This window comes from Saccoglossus kowalevskii, chromosome 9 (assembly GCF_978046115.1).
Source record: "Saccoglossus kowalevskii chromosome 9, keSacKowa6.1, whole genome shotgun sequence".
NCBI classification, from domain to species: Eukaryota; Metazoa; Hemichordata; class Enteropneusta; family Harrimaniidae; genus Saccoglossus; species Saccoglossus kowalevskii.
Window position 1 is genome coordinate 21,677,618 of NC_140649.1, and position 15,705 is coordinate 21,693,322.

General features: G+C 31.7%; 1 long non-coding RNA gene across 1 annotated transcript; it reads left to right on the plus strand.

Moving 5' to 3' along the window:
* Positions 1–677: 677 nt before the first annotated feature.
* Positions 678–1,988, plus strand: LOC144363101 (uncharacterized). The gene is made up of 2 exons (XR_014930584.1): positions 678–806; positions 1,286–1,988. It is a non-coding gene; the product is annotated as an uncharacterized LOC144363101 (long non-coding RNA).
* The last annotated feature ends 13,717 nt before the right edge of the window (positions 1,989–15,705 follow it).

The following is a 15,705-nucleotide window of genomic DNA, read 5'->3' on the forward strand; positions in this document are numbered from 1 at the left end:
TTGGGAGACTTTAGCGACTGTTTACTGGAATCCATTAATTATAAGTTGGCTAGACGCGGTTGCCATTGCCTTCATTAAGGGCACGTTAATCACTGACCAAATTCGTTTGATTAGTGACATTATTGAATGGTGTGAAGTAACTGGAAAACATGGAGCACTGTTATTTTGAAGCTTTTGATTCTTTAGAATGGTCATTTATGTACAAAAACTTAGAACACTATAACTTCGATCGTTCACTAATCGCATGCCATTAACTCTTATTACATACTGTTCACGTGTTCACGTGTACATTTATTACCACTGCTGTTTAATAAATTCCCCCCTTTGGCCACTTATAACTTGCTTCTTTATTTTACATATGTGTATCGCAAGCAAAATGTGTGACGGGTTGTTGCAAGATGTGCTCACAATTTTAGAAGCACATCTCCTCTTCGATGGTTTCCGAAATTGTAAATCTACTTGTGGATTCTGATGTTTGTGGATTGACGTTTGAGTGTTGGCATTCTATTTTTCACTTCCCAATCTACTATTGTAGAAGGGGCATGAGATGGGAAATTCATGTTATGACTATGATACTGTATCATGTCATATAGCTATGTTTTGCTCATGTTACTAGATTTACAGTTTGTTTTTAAGAATGTTTCTCATTGCAGATATCTAAAGCTCCGTATACAATACAGACCACTGTGATTGGACGCCGGAACGAACTGAGTGGTCTTGACATTGTCGCTATGGTTATAGGCGTTTGGCATACATTCTGTGTTTTCTTTATATTAGGTGTTGCAGCTATTGTTGTGTCTGCATGTGTAAGTATTTGATTGTCCACGCTAATTGTGAAATTGTCATTCCACTTGATTTAAATCAGATAATACTCCTTATTGATTTTTATATTCAAAGGAACAGCTTTTTACTGCTGAGTTGTTTTCAGAGTTTTAATGAAAATTCATTTGATTCTATTGTATATGCATACATTAACGACTTCACTGTTACTAGATCACAAATCACAAATTGGTTACGATGCTTTTAGATTACAAATCTATGAACAATCACTCACCCACAATGAGTGAAAAGTATTCATTATGCTGCACGATTGCTATTTGGTAGCAAAGCACTTTTGAATAAGGTTTTGGAAATTCCGTAATGAAAATCCTATCATGTGTACCCTGTTAAACTATGACAATGATAATCAAGAACTTTATGATTAGAAATCTGCGTATATGGTATGTACATTACTGAACGGAATATATGAACATAACTAAACACACTATTTTTTTCTTTCTTCCAGGCATTTGTATTCCGATCTGATGGAAATCATAATATAGCAGACAAGTTAACTACTTTTTCAATCGGTCTCTCCATTGGTGGTTTTATACATATTATTCTCGAACTGAAAAGAAATGCAGATTTCTGGTCTTGACGATTACGATGGATACTAAATAATGATGTTTGAACAATATGAACTGTATGTTCTGTCGCTGGGTGTACAGTAACCACCTCGCTGCAAAGACCAATCACCATTCCAACGTACCACTTTTTGTTTGATATTTTGGAATAGGAATTCTCACATGCTGCTGCCTTCTATGTTTCTCCATATTTTGTTTAAGAATGGATGGACTATATTTATGTTATTTACTGAATACTAATTACAGCTGTTTTAATGAAAGAATTAGATTTTAATCCGCAAATTACCTACCATTCATTACTCGATATAACGCTGAGAGGAACACTTGTTTTATTTCTTTAATGACTGATCTCTTGCATCTAGTACATTTCAAAAACTTACATTTATATCCAGATTCATTGGAAACGCAAAGTTTAAACTAATTATACACAGATGAAGGTTGCATTGGACATATTCACGATACAAGAGTTGCTGATAGTGTCAGTGTCAGGAAATCAAAATGGAATGTGTTCTGATAAATAATACTTATTATGAAGTATTGTATTTTTTAATCTACGCTCAATTAAATAGTTTTTTTTTCAAGTTATTTTTTCGTTCTAAAGTTGATATCCATAGGAAGCAGATAATTATTGAATGGAACATGTGGAGACGCAATAATAAAATAAACATGAAGCTCTTCAGTGTATAAAGGTCACAATAATGCAAGTATATGATAGAAATGAAAACAGGTCTAGAGGGCGCAGTGCATGTTCCAGTAAGGTGTCCTACCATTAATAAAATAGACGACATTGGTCGCGTTTGGGTGATTTTTTTTTTAAATAACAGGTACAAAATATAAATAATATAATTTACTAAAACCAGTTCTCACCAGAAGTATTCGTTATCCAGCTCAAACTTTTTTATACGGCCAGTTTTGTTATGTCTGATCGATAATGGCCTGCGTAGAGTTCAATAGCAATAGGCTTCACACACAGCTGATATCATTGAAGTACGCTCTCGCACTTCGCGTGGAAAGGTCTAATTGGCTAACAACGCCCATATGATGGTACAAACGCCGATAGACTAATTGGTGGCCCTTAAATGTGGGTGATGCTTCTCGGAGTGGAACAAGATAGGTAACAAATAGTACGCCCTCTGTCAGTTAATACCAATATTCTACTTTACCACGTTTATGTTAATACACAGTGATGTTGTAATTATGGTCGGAGGGCAAGTACGTGTCGTTAACATAGAGAAGATTTGGACGTATTATAGTCGTACTGAATCTAAGCAAGCTACCTACAAACAAAATTGTTGTCAAATGTTGATATTCTTTTCAGTTTTTATGACTTTACGATGAAATACTTAAAAATCTAGGACGAAACATTGATACATCTTGAATTTTCAAAATATAATGTTCCAGTCGACTGCCTGCACATGTTACCTTGATGTATCTTATAAGAAAGTGGCATACGTTAGTTGCGCCGCCTCAGTTGGAATAGAGAAATGGACACCAGTAAGATTGCTCGTTTTATCTAGTACAGGGAATATACAAATTTCGATTTCCGTGTATACGAGGTGGGTTTCTCGGTCGGGGGTATGGCAAAATTGTTGGAGGCGTGTCATTTATATGTGACATATATACAAAATGCAACTTCTTCCTCAATTTTATTTTTTTTCCGGGGTCTAACTCGGTCTTCTTTGAACATCCACTCTTTGGAGAGACCATATATATATATATATATATATATATATATATATATATATATATATATATAAATTTGAAGGAACTTTAGCCATCCGAAAAAGACAGTGAACGTGGTGCCCGAATAGATATTAAGTAAGATACTCTATTTTGATGTTTAGGGTATTTTTATATGAAGCAAAAATGTACGGCAAAGCTGCCACTGAAACGTCGTAGCCAGGACCGCTGCGGTGCGTTCTACGCTGTGAGCATTTCTACGCGTTCCACTCCGATGCTAAGGGGCGGACTATTTGATATCCTGGGGGCCAGGAAGATTTTGTGAGAAAAAAATTCTATGACAATGCTGATTTTGTGAGAAAAAAATTCTATGACAATGCTTGAAAAAAATATCATACACTATATGCATGTGAACAAAATGTGAAACTTTCAGTTTAGACCCCCTGAAAAAAAATCAAGACAAGACAGGACAAAAAATAAAATGTTTAAAAAATGAATTTTATTTATCCTTTCCCTCAACAATTTCATCAACTAAGTTGTTTAACATTTCTTTCACAATGACTTTCTGCTGTATTTCTGTATAAACTATCATAAACAATGCATTTATTATCGATGGGGGTGGTGGTGGATTGACGAACATCCCACCGACTGAGGGCAGTATTGCATTAGCTAACTGAATACATAACAGATGTATTATTCCATGGTTGACGAAGGCTTTCATATATATAGACAGTTGTGTTCATGATTGCAATGCCACGACCTTTGTCGAATGGTTTTATTACAATTGTGTTATCATGGTGAAGTCTATTTCGGCAGAATTCCTGTTTTGTTTGGGTTTATTGGTAGTAATTTTGGATATCTCAACTTTGGTTGCCTCAATGTAATTTTCAAGGCTACTGTGATGTGAGTCTGGTGGGTTCCATGTTTATTTCATTTTGAAAGGATGTTGTTGAGATTGTTTATTGCGCATTAAATATTTAATACGCATTCTCCTAGATACCATAGACATGTCTCTGAGCAAAGTGTGATAGGTTGGCTTGGGTGGGGGTTGGTTTAAATTTGAGACCGTTGCCAAGGGCAATGACCTCTGTTGGGGTTACAATTTTACTCGAAAAATTCCGAATAAAATTTTAGACCAACTGAGCTTGATCAGCCAGCCGTTTATTTTTAGCCAGTTTTGCACTGTATTTCTTTATTCGTTTGCATCTTGCAACGTGTTTCTTACGACTCATAGCGACGTATACAACGCGTGTAAAATACATTGTTTATTTACATAATATTCGAACACGCGCTGCGCGACGACCACCGCGCTTTGAGGCTAGAAGTGTGTTTCCTGCCTTCTCGGGGGTCCTGCATTCGTTTCCTCGATTGTTTGAGGAATTGCCTTAGTTTGTTAACAGTCAGAGCCTGATGTTCTTCTCCAGTCAGGCGTTTGATATCCACAAACGCTTCCTTCTCCTCATTTACCAGAATAGCCTGGGATTTTTTTCAGGTGGGTCGGTAAATAAATGTCAAGTAGTTTAGTGTACTGTTTAGAAGCCTGGTTTGGAATAGAGAAGACATCCAGGAGGTGTAAACTATATGATTTGTTGCACATGTCAATGTATGTAAACTATATATTTTTATATCAAGCAAAAATGTACGGCAAAGCCGCCACTGAAACGTCGTAGCCAGGATCGCTGCGGTGCGTTCTACGCTGTGAGCATTTCTACGCGTTCCACTCCGATGCTAAGGGGCGGACTATTTGATATCCTGGGGTCCAGGAAGATTTTGTGAGAAAAAAATTCTATGACAATGCTTGAAAAAAATATCATACACTATATGCATGTGAACAAAATGTGAAACTTTCAGTTTAGACCCCCTGAAAAAAAATCAAGACAAGACAGGACAAAAAATAAAATGTTTAAAAAATGAATTTTATTTATCCTTTCCCTCAACAATTTCATCAACTAAGTTGTTTAACATTTCTTTCACAATGACTTTCTGCTGTATTTCTGTATAAACTATCATAAACAATGCATTTATTATCGATGGGGGTGGTGGTGGATTGACGAACATCCCACCGACTGAGGGCAGTATTGCATTAGCTAACTGAATACATAACAGATGTATTATTCCATGGTTGACGAAGGCTTTCATATATATAGACAGTTGTGTTCATGATTGCAATGCCACGACCTTTGTCGAATGGTTTTATTACAATTGTGTTATCATGGTGAAGTCTATTTCGGCAGAATTCCTGTTTTGTTTGGGTTTATTGGTAGTAATTTTGGATATCTCAACTTTGGTTGCCTCAATGTAATTTTCAAGGCTACTGTGATGTGAGTCTGGTGGGTTCCATGTTTATTTCATTTTGAAAGGATGTTGTTGAGATTGTTTATTGCGCATTAAATATTTAATACGCATTCTCCTAGATACCATAGACATGTCTCTGAGCAAAGTGTGATAGGTTGGCTTGGGTGGGGGTTGGTTTAAATTTGAGACCGTTGCCAAGGGCAATGACCTCTGTTGGGGTTACAATTTTACTCGAAAAATTCCGAATAAAATTTTAGACCAACTGAGCTTGATCAGCCAGCCGTTTATTTTTAGCCAGTTTTGCACTGTATTTCTTTATTCGTTTGCATCTTGCAACGTGTTTCTTACGACTCATAGCGACGTATACAACGCGTGTAAAATACATTGTTTATTTACATAATATTCGAACACGCGCTGCGCGACGACCACCGCGCTTTGAGGCTAGAAGTGTGTTTCCTGCCTTCTCGGGGGTCCTGCATTCGTTTCCTCGATTGTTTGAGGAATTGCCTTAGTTTGTTAACAGTCAGAGCCTGATGTTCTTCTCCAGTCAGGCGTTTGATATCCACAAACGCTTCCTTCTCCTCATTTACCAGAATAGCCTGGGATTTTTTTCAGGTGGGTCGGTAAATAAATGTCAAGTAGTTTAGTGTACTGTTTAGAAGCCTGGTTTGGAATAGAGAAGACATCCAGGAGGTGTAAACTATATGATTTGTTGCACATGTCAATGTATGTAAACTATATATTTTTATATCAAGCAAAAATGTACGGCAAAGCCGCCACTGAAACGTCGTAGCCAGGATCGCTGCGGTGCGTTCTACGCTGTGAGCATTTCTACGCGTTCCACTCCGATGCTAAGGGGCGGACTATTTGATATCCTGGGGGCCAGGAAGATTTTGTGAGAAAAAAATTCTATGACAATGCTTGAAAAAAATATCATACACTATATGCATGTGAACAAAATGTGAAACTTTCAGTTTAGACCCCCTGAAAAAAAATCAAGACAAGACAGGACAAAAAATAAAATTTTTAAAAAATGAATTTTATTTATCCTTTCCCTCAACAATTTCATCAACTAAGTTGTTTAACATTTCTTTCACAATGACTTTCTGCTGTATTTCTGTATAAACTATCATAAACAATGCATTTATTATCGATGGGGGTGGTGGTGGATTGACGAACATCCCACCGACTGAGGGCAGTATTGCATTAGCTAACTGAATACATAACAGATGTATTATTCCATGGTTGACGAAGGCTTTCATATATATAGACAGTTGTGTTCATGATTGCAATGCCACGACCTTTGTCGAATGGTTTTATTACAATTGTGTTATCATGGTGAAGTCTATTTCGGCAGAATTCCTGTTTTGTTTGGGTTTATTGGTAGTAATTTTGGATATCTCAACTTTGGTTGCCTCAATGTAATTTTCAAGGCTACTGTGATGTGAGTCTGGTGGGTTCCATGTTTATTTCATTTTGAAAGGATGTTGTTGAGATTGTTTATTGCGCATTAAATATTTAATACGCATTCTCCTAGATACCATAGACATGTCTCTGAGCAAAGTGTGATAGGTTGGCTTGGGTGGGGGTTGGTTTAAATTTGAGACCGTTGCCAAGGGCAATGACCTCTGTTGGGGTTACAATTTTACTCGAAAAATTCCGAATAAAATTTTAGACCAACTGAGCTTGATCAGCCAGCCGTTTATTTTTAGCCAGTTTTGCACTGTATTTCTTTATTCGTTTGCATCTTGCAACGTGTTTCTTACGACTCATAGCGACGTATACAACGCGTGTAAAATACATTGTTTATTTACATAATATTCGAACACGCGCTGCGCGACGACCACCGCGCTTTGAGGCTAGAAGTGCGTTTCCTGCCTTCTCGGGGGTCCTGCATTCGTTTCCTCGATTGTTTGAGGAATTGCCTTAGTTTGTTAACAGTCAGAGCCTGATGTTCTTCTCCAGTCAGGCGTTTGATATCCACAAACGCTTCCTTCTCCTCATTTACCAGAATAGCCTGGGATTTTTTTCAGGTGGGTCGGTAAATAAATGTCAAGTAGTTTAGTGTACTGTTTAGAAGCCTGGTTTGGAATAGAGAAGACATCCAGGAGGTGTAAACTATATGATTTGTTGCACATGTCAATGTATGTAAACTATATGATTTGTTGCACATGTCAATGTATGTAAACTATATGATTTGTTGCAAATGCCAATGTATGTAAACTATATGATTTGTTGCGAATGTCAATGTATGTAAACTATATGATTTGTTGCAAATGTCAATGTATGTAAACTATATGATTTGTTGCAAATGTCAATGTATGTAAACTATATGATTTGTTGCAAATGTCAATGTATGTAAACTATATGATTTACTGCGAATGTCAATGAATGTAAACTATATGATTTGTTGCAAATGTCAATGTATGTAAACTATGATTTGTTGCAAATGTCAATGTATGTAAACTATATGATTTGGTGCAAATGTCAATGTATGTAATCTATATGATTTAATGCACATGTCAATGTATGTAAACAATATGATTTGTTGCGAATGTCAATGTATGTAAACTATATGATTTGTTGCAAATGTCAATGTATGTAAACTATATGATTTGTTGCGAATGTCAATGTATGTAAACTATATGATTTGTTGCAAATGTCAATGTATGTAAACTATATGATTTGTTGCAAATGTCAATGTATGTAAACTATATGATTTATTGCGAATGTCAATGTATGTAATCTATATGATTTGTTGCAAATGTCAATGTATGTAAACTATATTATTTATTGCGAATGTCAATGTATGTAAACTATATGATTTGATGCAAATGTCAATGTATGTAAACTATATGATTTATTGCGAATGTCAATGTATGTAAACTATATGATTTGTTGCAAATGTCAATGTATGTAAACTATATGATTTGTTGCAAATGTCAATGTATGTAAACTATATGATTTGTTGCAAATGTCAATGTATGTAAACTATATGATTTGTTGCAAATGTCAATGTATGTAAACTATATGATTTGTTGCAAATGTCAATGTATGTAAACTATATGATTTGTTGCAAATGTCAATGTATGTAAACTATATGATTTGTTGCAAATGTCAATGTATGTAAACTATGTGATTTGTTTCAAATGTCAATGTATGTAAACTATATTATTTATTGCGATTGTCAATGTATGTAAACTATATGATTTGTTGCAAATGTCAATGTATGTAATCTATATGATTTATTGCGAATGTCAATGTATGTAAACAATATGATTTGTTGCAAATGTCAATGTATGTAAACTATATGATTTGTTGCAAATGTCAATGTATGTAAACTATATGATTTGTTGCAAATGTCAATGTATGTAAACTATATGATTTGTTGCAAATGTCAATGTATGTAAACTATATGATTTGTTGCAAATGTCAATGTATGTAAACTATATGATTTGTTGCAAATGTCAATGTATGTAAACTATATGATTTGATGCGCATGTCAATGTATGTAAACCATATGATTTGTTGCGCATGTCAATGTATGTAAACTATATGATATGTTGCGAATGTCAATGTATGTAAACTATATGATTTGTTGCAAATGTCAATGTATGTAAACTATATGATTTGTTGCAAATGTCAATGTATGTAAACTATATGATTTATTGCGAATGTCAATGTATTTAATCTATATGATTTGTTGCAAATGTCAATGTATGTAAACTATATTATTTATTGCGAATGTCAATGTATGTAAACTATATGATTTGTTCCAAATGTCAATGTATGTAAACTATATGATTTATTGCGAATGTCAATGTATGTAAACTATATGATTTGTTGCGAATGTCAATGTATGTAAACTATATGATTTGTTGCAAATGTCAATGTATGTAAACTATATGATTTGTTGCGAATGTCAATGTATGTAAACTATATGATTTGTTGCAAATGTCAATGTATGTAAACTATATGATTTGTTGCGAATGTCAATGTATGTAAACTATATGATTTGTTGCAAATGTCAATGTATGTAAACTATATGATTTGTTGCAAATGTCAATGTATGTAAACTATATGATTTGTTGCAAATGTGAATGTATGTAAACTATATGATTTATTGGGAATGTCAATGTATTTAATCTATATGATTTGTTGCAAATGTCAATGTATGTAAACTATATTATTTACTGCGAATGTCAATGTATGTAAACTATATGATTTGTTGCAAATGTCAATGTATGTAAACTATATGATTTATTGCGAATGTCAATGTATGTAATCTATATGATTTGTTGCGAATGTCAATGTATGTAAACTATATGATTTGTTGCAAATGTCAATGTATGTAAACTATATGATTTGTTGCAAATGTCAATGTATGTAAACTATATGATTTGTTGCAAATGTCAATGTATGTAAACTATCTGACTTGTTGCAAATGTCAATGTATGTAAACTATATGAGTTGTTGCGAATGTCAATGTATGTAAACTATATGATTTGTTGCAAATGTCAATGTATGTAAACTATATGATTTGTTGCACATGTCAATGTATGTAAACTATATGATTTGTTGCAAATGTCAATGTATGTAAACTATATGATTTGTTGCGAATGTCAATGTATGTAAACTATATGATTTGTTGCAAATGTCAATGTATGTAAACTATATGATTTGTTGCAAATATCAATGTATATAAACTATATGATTTGGTGCAAATGTCAATGTGTGTAAACTATATGATTTGTTGCAAATGTCAATGTATGTAAACTATATGATTTGTTGCAAATGTCAATGTATGTAAACTATATGATTTGTTGCAAATGTCAATGTATGTAAACTATATGATTTGTTGCACATGTCAATGTAAGTAAACTATATGATTTGTTGCACATGTCAATGTATGTAAACTATATGATTTGTTGCAAATGCCAATGTATGTAAACTATATGATTTGTTGCAAATGTCAATGTATGTAAACTATATGATTTGTTGCAAATGTCAATGTATGTAAACTATATGATTTATTGCGAATGTCAATGTATGTAAACTATATGATTTGTTGCAAATGTCAATGTATGTAAACTATATGATTTGTTGCAAATGTCAATGTATGTAAACTATATGAGTTGTTGCGAATGTCAATGTATGTAAACTATATGATTTGTTGCAAATGTCAATGTATGTAAACTATATGATTTGTTGCACATGTCAATGTATGTAAACTATATGATTTGTTGCAAATGTCAATGTATGTAAACTATATGATTTGTTGCAAATGTCAATGTATGTAAACTATCTGACTTGTTGCAAATGTCAATGTATGTAAACTATATGAGTTGTTGCGAATGTCAATGTATGTAAACTATATGATTTGCTGCAAATGTCAATGTATGTAAACTATATGATTTGTTGCACATGTCAATGTATGTAAACTATATGATTTGTTGCAAATGTCAATGTATGTAAACTATATGATTTGTTGCGAATGTCAATGTATGTAAACTATATGATTTGTTGCAAATGTCAATGTATGTAAACTATATGATTTGTTGCAAATATCAATGTATATAAACTATATGATTTGGTGCAAATGTCAATGTGTGTAAACTATATGATTTGTTGCAAATGTCAATGTATGTAAACTATATGATTTGTTGCAAATGTCAATGTATGTAAACTATATGATTTGTTGCAAATGTCAATGTATGTAAACTATATGATTTGTTGCACATGTCAATGTATGTAAACTATATGATTTGTTGCACATGTCAATGTATGTAAACTATATGATTTGTTGCAAATGCCAATGTATGTAAACTATATGATTTGCTGCAAATGTCAATGTATGTAAACTATATGATTTGTTGCAAATGTCAATGTATGTAAACTATATGATTTATTGCGAATGTCAATGTATGTAAACTATATGATTTGTTGCAAATGTCAATGTATGTAAACTATATGATTTGTTGCAAATGTCAATGTATGTAAACTATATGAGTTGTTGCGAATGTCAATGTATGTAAACTATATGATTTGTTGCAAATGTCAATGTATGTAAACTATATGATTTGTTGCACATGTCAATGTATGTAAACTATATGATTTGTTGCAAATGTCAATGTATGTAAACTATATGATTTGTTGCGAATGTCAATGTATGTAAACTATATGATTTGTTGCAAATGTCAATGTATGTAAACTATATGATTTGTTGCAAATATCAATGTATATAAACTATATGATTTGGTCCAAATGTCAATGTGTGTAAACTATATGATTTGTTGCAAATGTCAATGTATGTAAACTATATGATTTGTTGCAAATGTCAATGTATGTAAACTATATGATTTGTTGCAAATGTCAATGTATGTAAACTATATGATTTGTTGCACATGTCAATGTATGTAAACTATATGATTTGTTGCACATGTCAATGTATGTAAACTATATGATTTGTTGCAAATGCCAATGTATGTAAACTATATGATTTGTTGCAAATGTCAATGTATGTAAACTATATGATTTGTTGCAAATGTCAATGTATGTAAACTATATGATTTATTGCGAATGTCAATGTATGTAAACTATATGATTTGTTGCAAATGTCAATGTATGTAAACTATATGATTTGTTGCAAATGTCAATGTATGTAAACTATATGAGTTGTTGCGAATGTCAATGTATGTAAACTATATGATTTGTTGCAAATGTCAATGTATGTAAACTATATGATTTGTTGCACATGTCAATGTATGTAAACTATATGATTTGTTGCAAATGTCAATGTATGTAAACTATATGATTTGTTGCAAATGTCAATGTATGTAAACTATCTGACTTGTTGCAAATGTCAATGTATGTAAACTATATGAGTTGTTGCGAATGTCAATGTATGTAAACTATATGATTTGCTGCAAATGTCAATGTATGTAAACTATATGATTTGTTGCACATGTCAATGTATGTAAACTATATGATTTGTTGCAAATGTCAATGTATGTAAACTATATGATTTGTTGCGAATGTCAATGTATGTAAACTATATGATTTGTTGCAAATGTCAATGTATGTAAACTATATGATTTGTTGCAAATATCAATGTATATAAACTATATGATTTGGTGCAAATGTCAATGTGTGTAAACTATATGATTTGTTGCAAATGTCAATGTATGTAAACTATATGATTTGTTGCAAATGTCAATGTATGTAAACTATATGATTTGTTGCAAATGTCAATGTATGTAAACTATATGATTTGTTGCACATGTCAATGTATGTAAACTATATGATTTGTTGCACATGTCAATGTATGTAAACTATATGATTTGTTGCAAATGCCAATGTATGTAAACTATATGATTTGTTGCAAATGTCAATGTATGTAAACTATATGATTTGTTGCAAATGTCAATGTATGTAAACTATATGATTTATTGCGAATGTCAATGTATGTAAACTATATGATTTGTTGCAAATGTCAATGTATGTAAACTATATGATTTGTTGCAAATGTCAATGTATGTAAACTATATGAGTTGTTGCGAATGTCAATGTATGTAAACTATATGATTTGTTGCAAATGTCAATGTATGTAAACTATATGATTTGTTGCACATGTCAATGTATGTAAACTATATGATTTGTTGCAAATGTCAATGTATGTAAACTATATGATTTGTTGCGAATGTCAATGTATGTAAACTATATGATTTGTTGCAAATGTCAATGTATGCAAACTATATGATTTGTTGCAAATATCAATGTATATAAACTATATGATTTGGTGCAAATGTCTATGTGTGTAAACTATATGATTTGTTGCAAATGTCAATGTATGTAAACTATATGATTTGTTGCGAATGTCAATGTATGTAAACTATATGATTTGTTGCGAATGTCAATGTATGTAAACTATATGATTTGTTGCACATGTCAATGTATGTAAACTATATGATTTGTTGCACATGTCAATGTATGTAAACTATATGATTTGTTGCAAATGCCAATGTATGTAAACTATATGATTTGTTGCGAATGTCAATGTATGTAAACTATATGATTTGTTGCAAATGTCAATGTATGCAAACTATATGATTTATTGCGAATGTCAATGTATGTAAACTATATGATTTGTTGCTAATGCCAATGTATGTAAACTATATGATTTGTTGCAAATGTCAATGTATGTAAACTATATGATTTGTTGCGAATGTCAATGTATTTAAACTATATGATTTGTTGCAAATGTCAATGTATGTAAACTATATGATTTGTTGCAAATGTCAATGTATGTAAACTATATGATTTGTTGCAAATGTCAATGTATGTAAACAATATGATTTGTTGCGAATGTCAATGTATTTAAACTATATGATTTGTTGCAAATGTCAATGTATGTAAACTATATGATTTGTTGCAAATGTCAATGTATGTAAACTATATGATTTGTTGCGAATGTCAATGTATTTAAACTATATGATTTGTTGCGAATGTCAATGTATGTAAACTAAATGATTTGTTGCAAATGTCAATGTATGTAAACTATATGATTTGTTGCAAATGTCAATGTATGTAAACTATATGATTTGTTGCAAATATCAATGTATGTAAACTATATGATTTGTTGCAAATTTCAATGTATGTAAACTATATGATTTGTTGCACATGTCAACGTATGTAAACTATATGATTTGTTGCACATGTCAATGTATGTAAACTATATGATTTGTTGCAAATGCCAATGTATGTAAACTATATGATTTGTTGCGAATGTCAATGTATGTAAACTATATGATTTGTTGCAAATGTCAATGTATGTAAACTATATGATTTGTTGCGAATGTCAATGTATGTAAACTATATGATTTGTTGCAAATGTCAATGTATGTAAACTATATGATTTGTTGCAAATATCAATGTATGTAAACTATATGATTTGGTGCAAATGTCAATGTGTGTAAACTATATGATTTGTTGCAAATGTCAATGTATGTAAACTATATGATTTGTTGCGAATGTCAATGTATGTAAACTATATGATTTGTTGCGAATGTCAATGTATGTAAACTATATGATTTGGTGCAAATGTCAATGTATGTAAACTATATAATTTGTTGCGAATGTCAATGTATGTAAACTATATGATTTGTTGCAAATGTCAATGTATGTAAACTATATGATTTGTTGCAAATGTCAATGTATGTAAACTATATGATTTGTTGCAAATATCAATGTATGTAAACTATATGATTTGTTGCAAATGTCAATGTATGTAAACTATATGATTTGTTGCAAATGTCAATGTATGTAAACTATATGATTTGTTGCGAATGTCAATGTATTTAAACTATATGATTTGTTGCGAATGTCAATGTATGTAAACTAAATGATTTGTTGCAAATGTCAATGTATGTAAACTATATGATTTGTTGCAAATGTCAATGTATGTAAACTATATGATTTGTTGCAAATATCAATGTATGTAAACTATATGATTTGTTGCAAATGTCAATGTATGTAAACTATATGATTTGTTGCACATGTCAATGTATGTAAACTATATGATTTGTTGCACATGTCAATGTATGTAAACTATATGATTTGTTGCAAATGTCAATGTATGTAAACTATATGATTTGTTGCGAATGTCAATGTATATAAACTATATGATTTGTTGCGAATGTCAATGTATGTAAACTATATGATTTGTTGCAAATGTCAATGTATGTAAACTATATGATTTGTTGCAAATATCAATGTATGTAAACTATATGATTTGGTGCAAATGTCAATGTGTGTAAACTATATGATTTGTTGCAAATGTCAATGTATGTAAACTATATGATTTGTTGCGAATGTCAATGTATGTAAACTATATGATTTGTTGCGAATGTCAATGTATGTAAACTATATGATTTGGTGCAAATGTCAATGTATGTAAACTATATAATTTGTTGCGAATGTCAATGTATGTAAACTATATGATTTGTTGCAAATGTCAATGTATGTAAACTATATGATTTGTTGCAAATGTCAATGTATGTAAACTATATGATTTGTTGCAAATATCAATGTATGTAAACTATATGATTTGTTGCAAATGTCAATGTATGTAAACTATATGATTTGTTGCAAATGTCAATGTATGTAAACTATATGATTTGTTGCGAATGTCAATGTATTTAAACTATATGATTTGTTGCGAATGTCAATGTATGTAAACTAAATGATTTGTTGCAAATGTCAATGTATGTAAACTATATGATTTGTTGCAAATGTCAATGTATGTAAACTATATGATTTGTTGCAAATA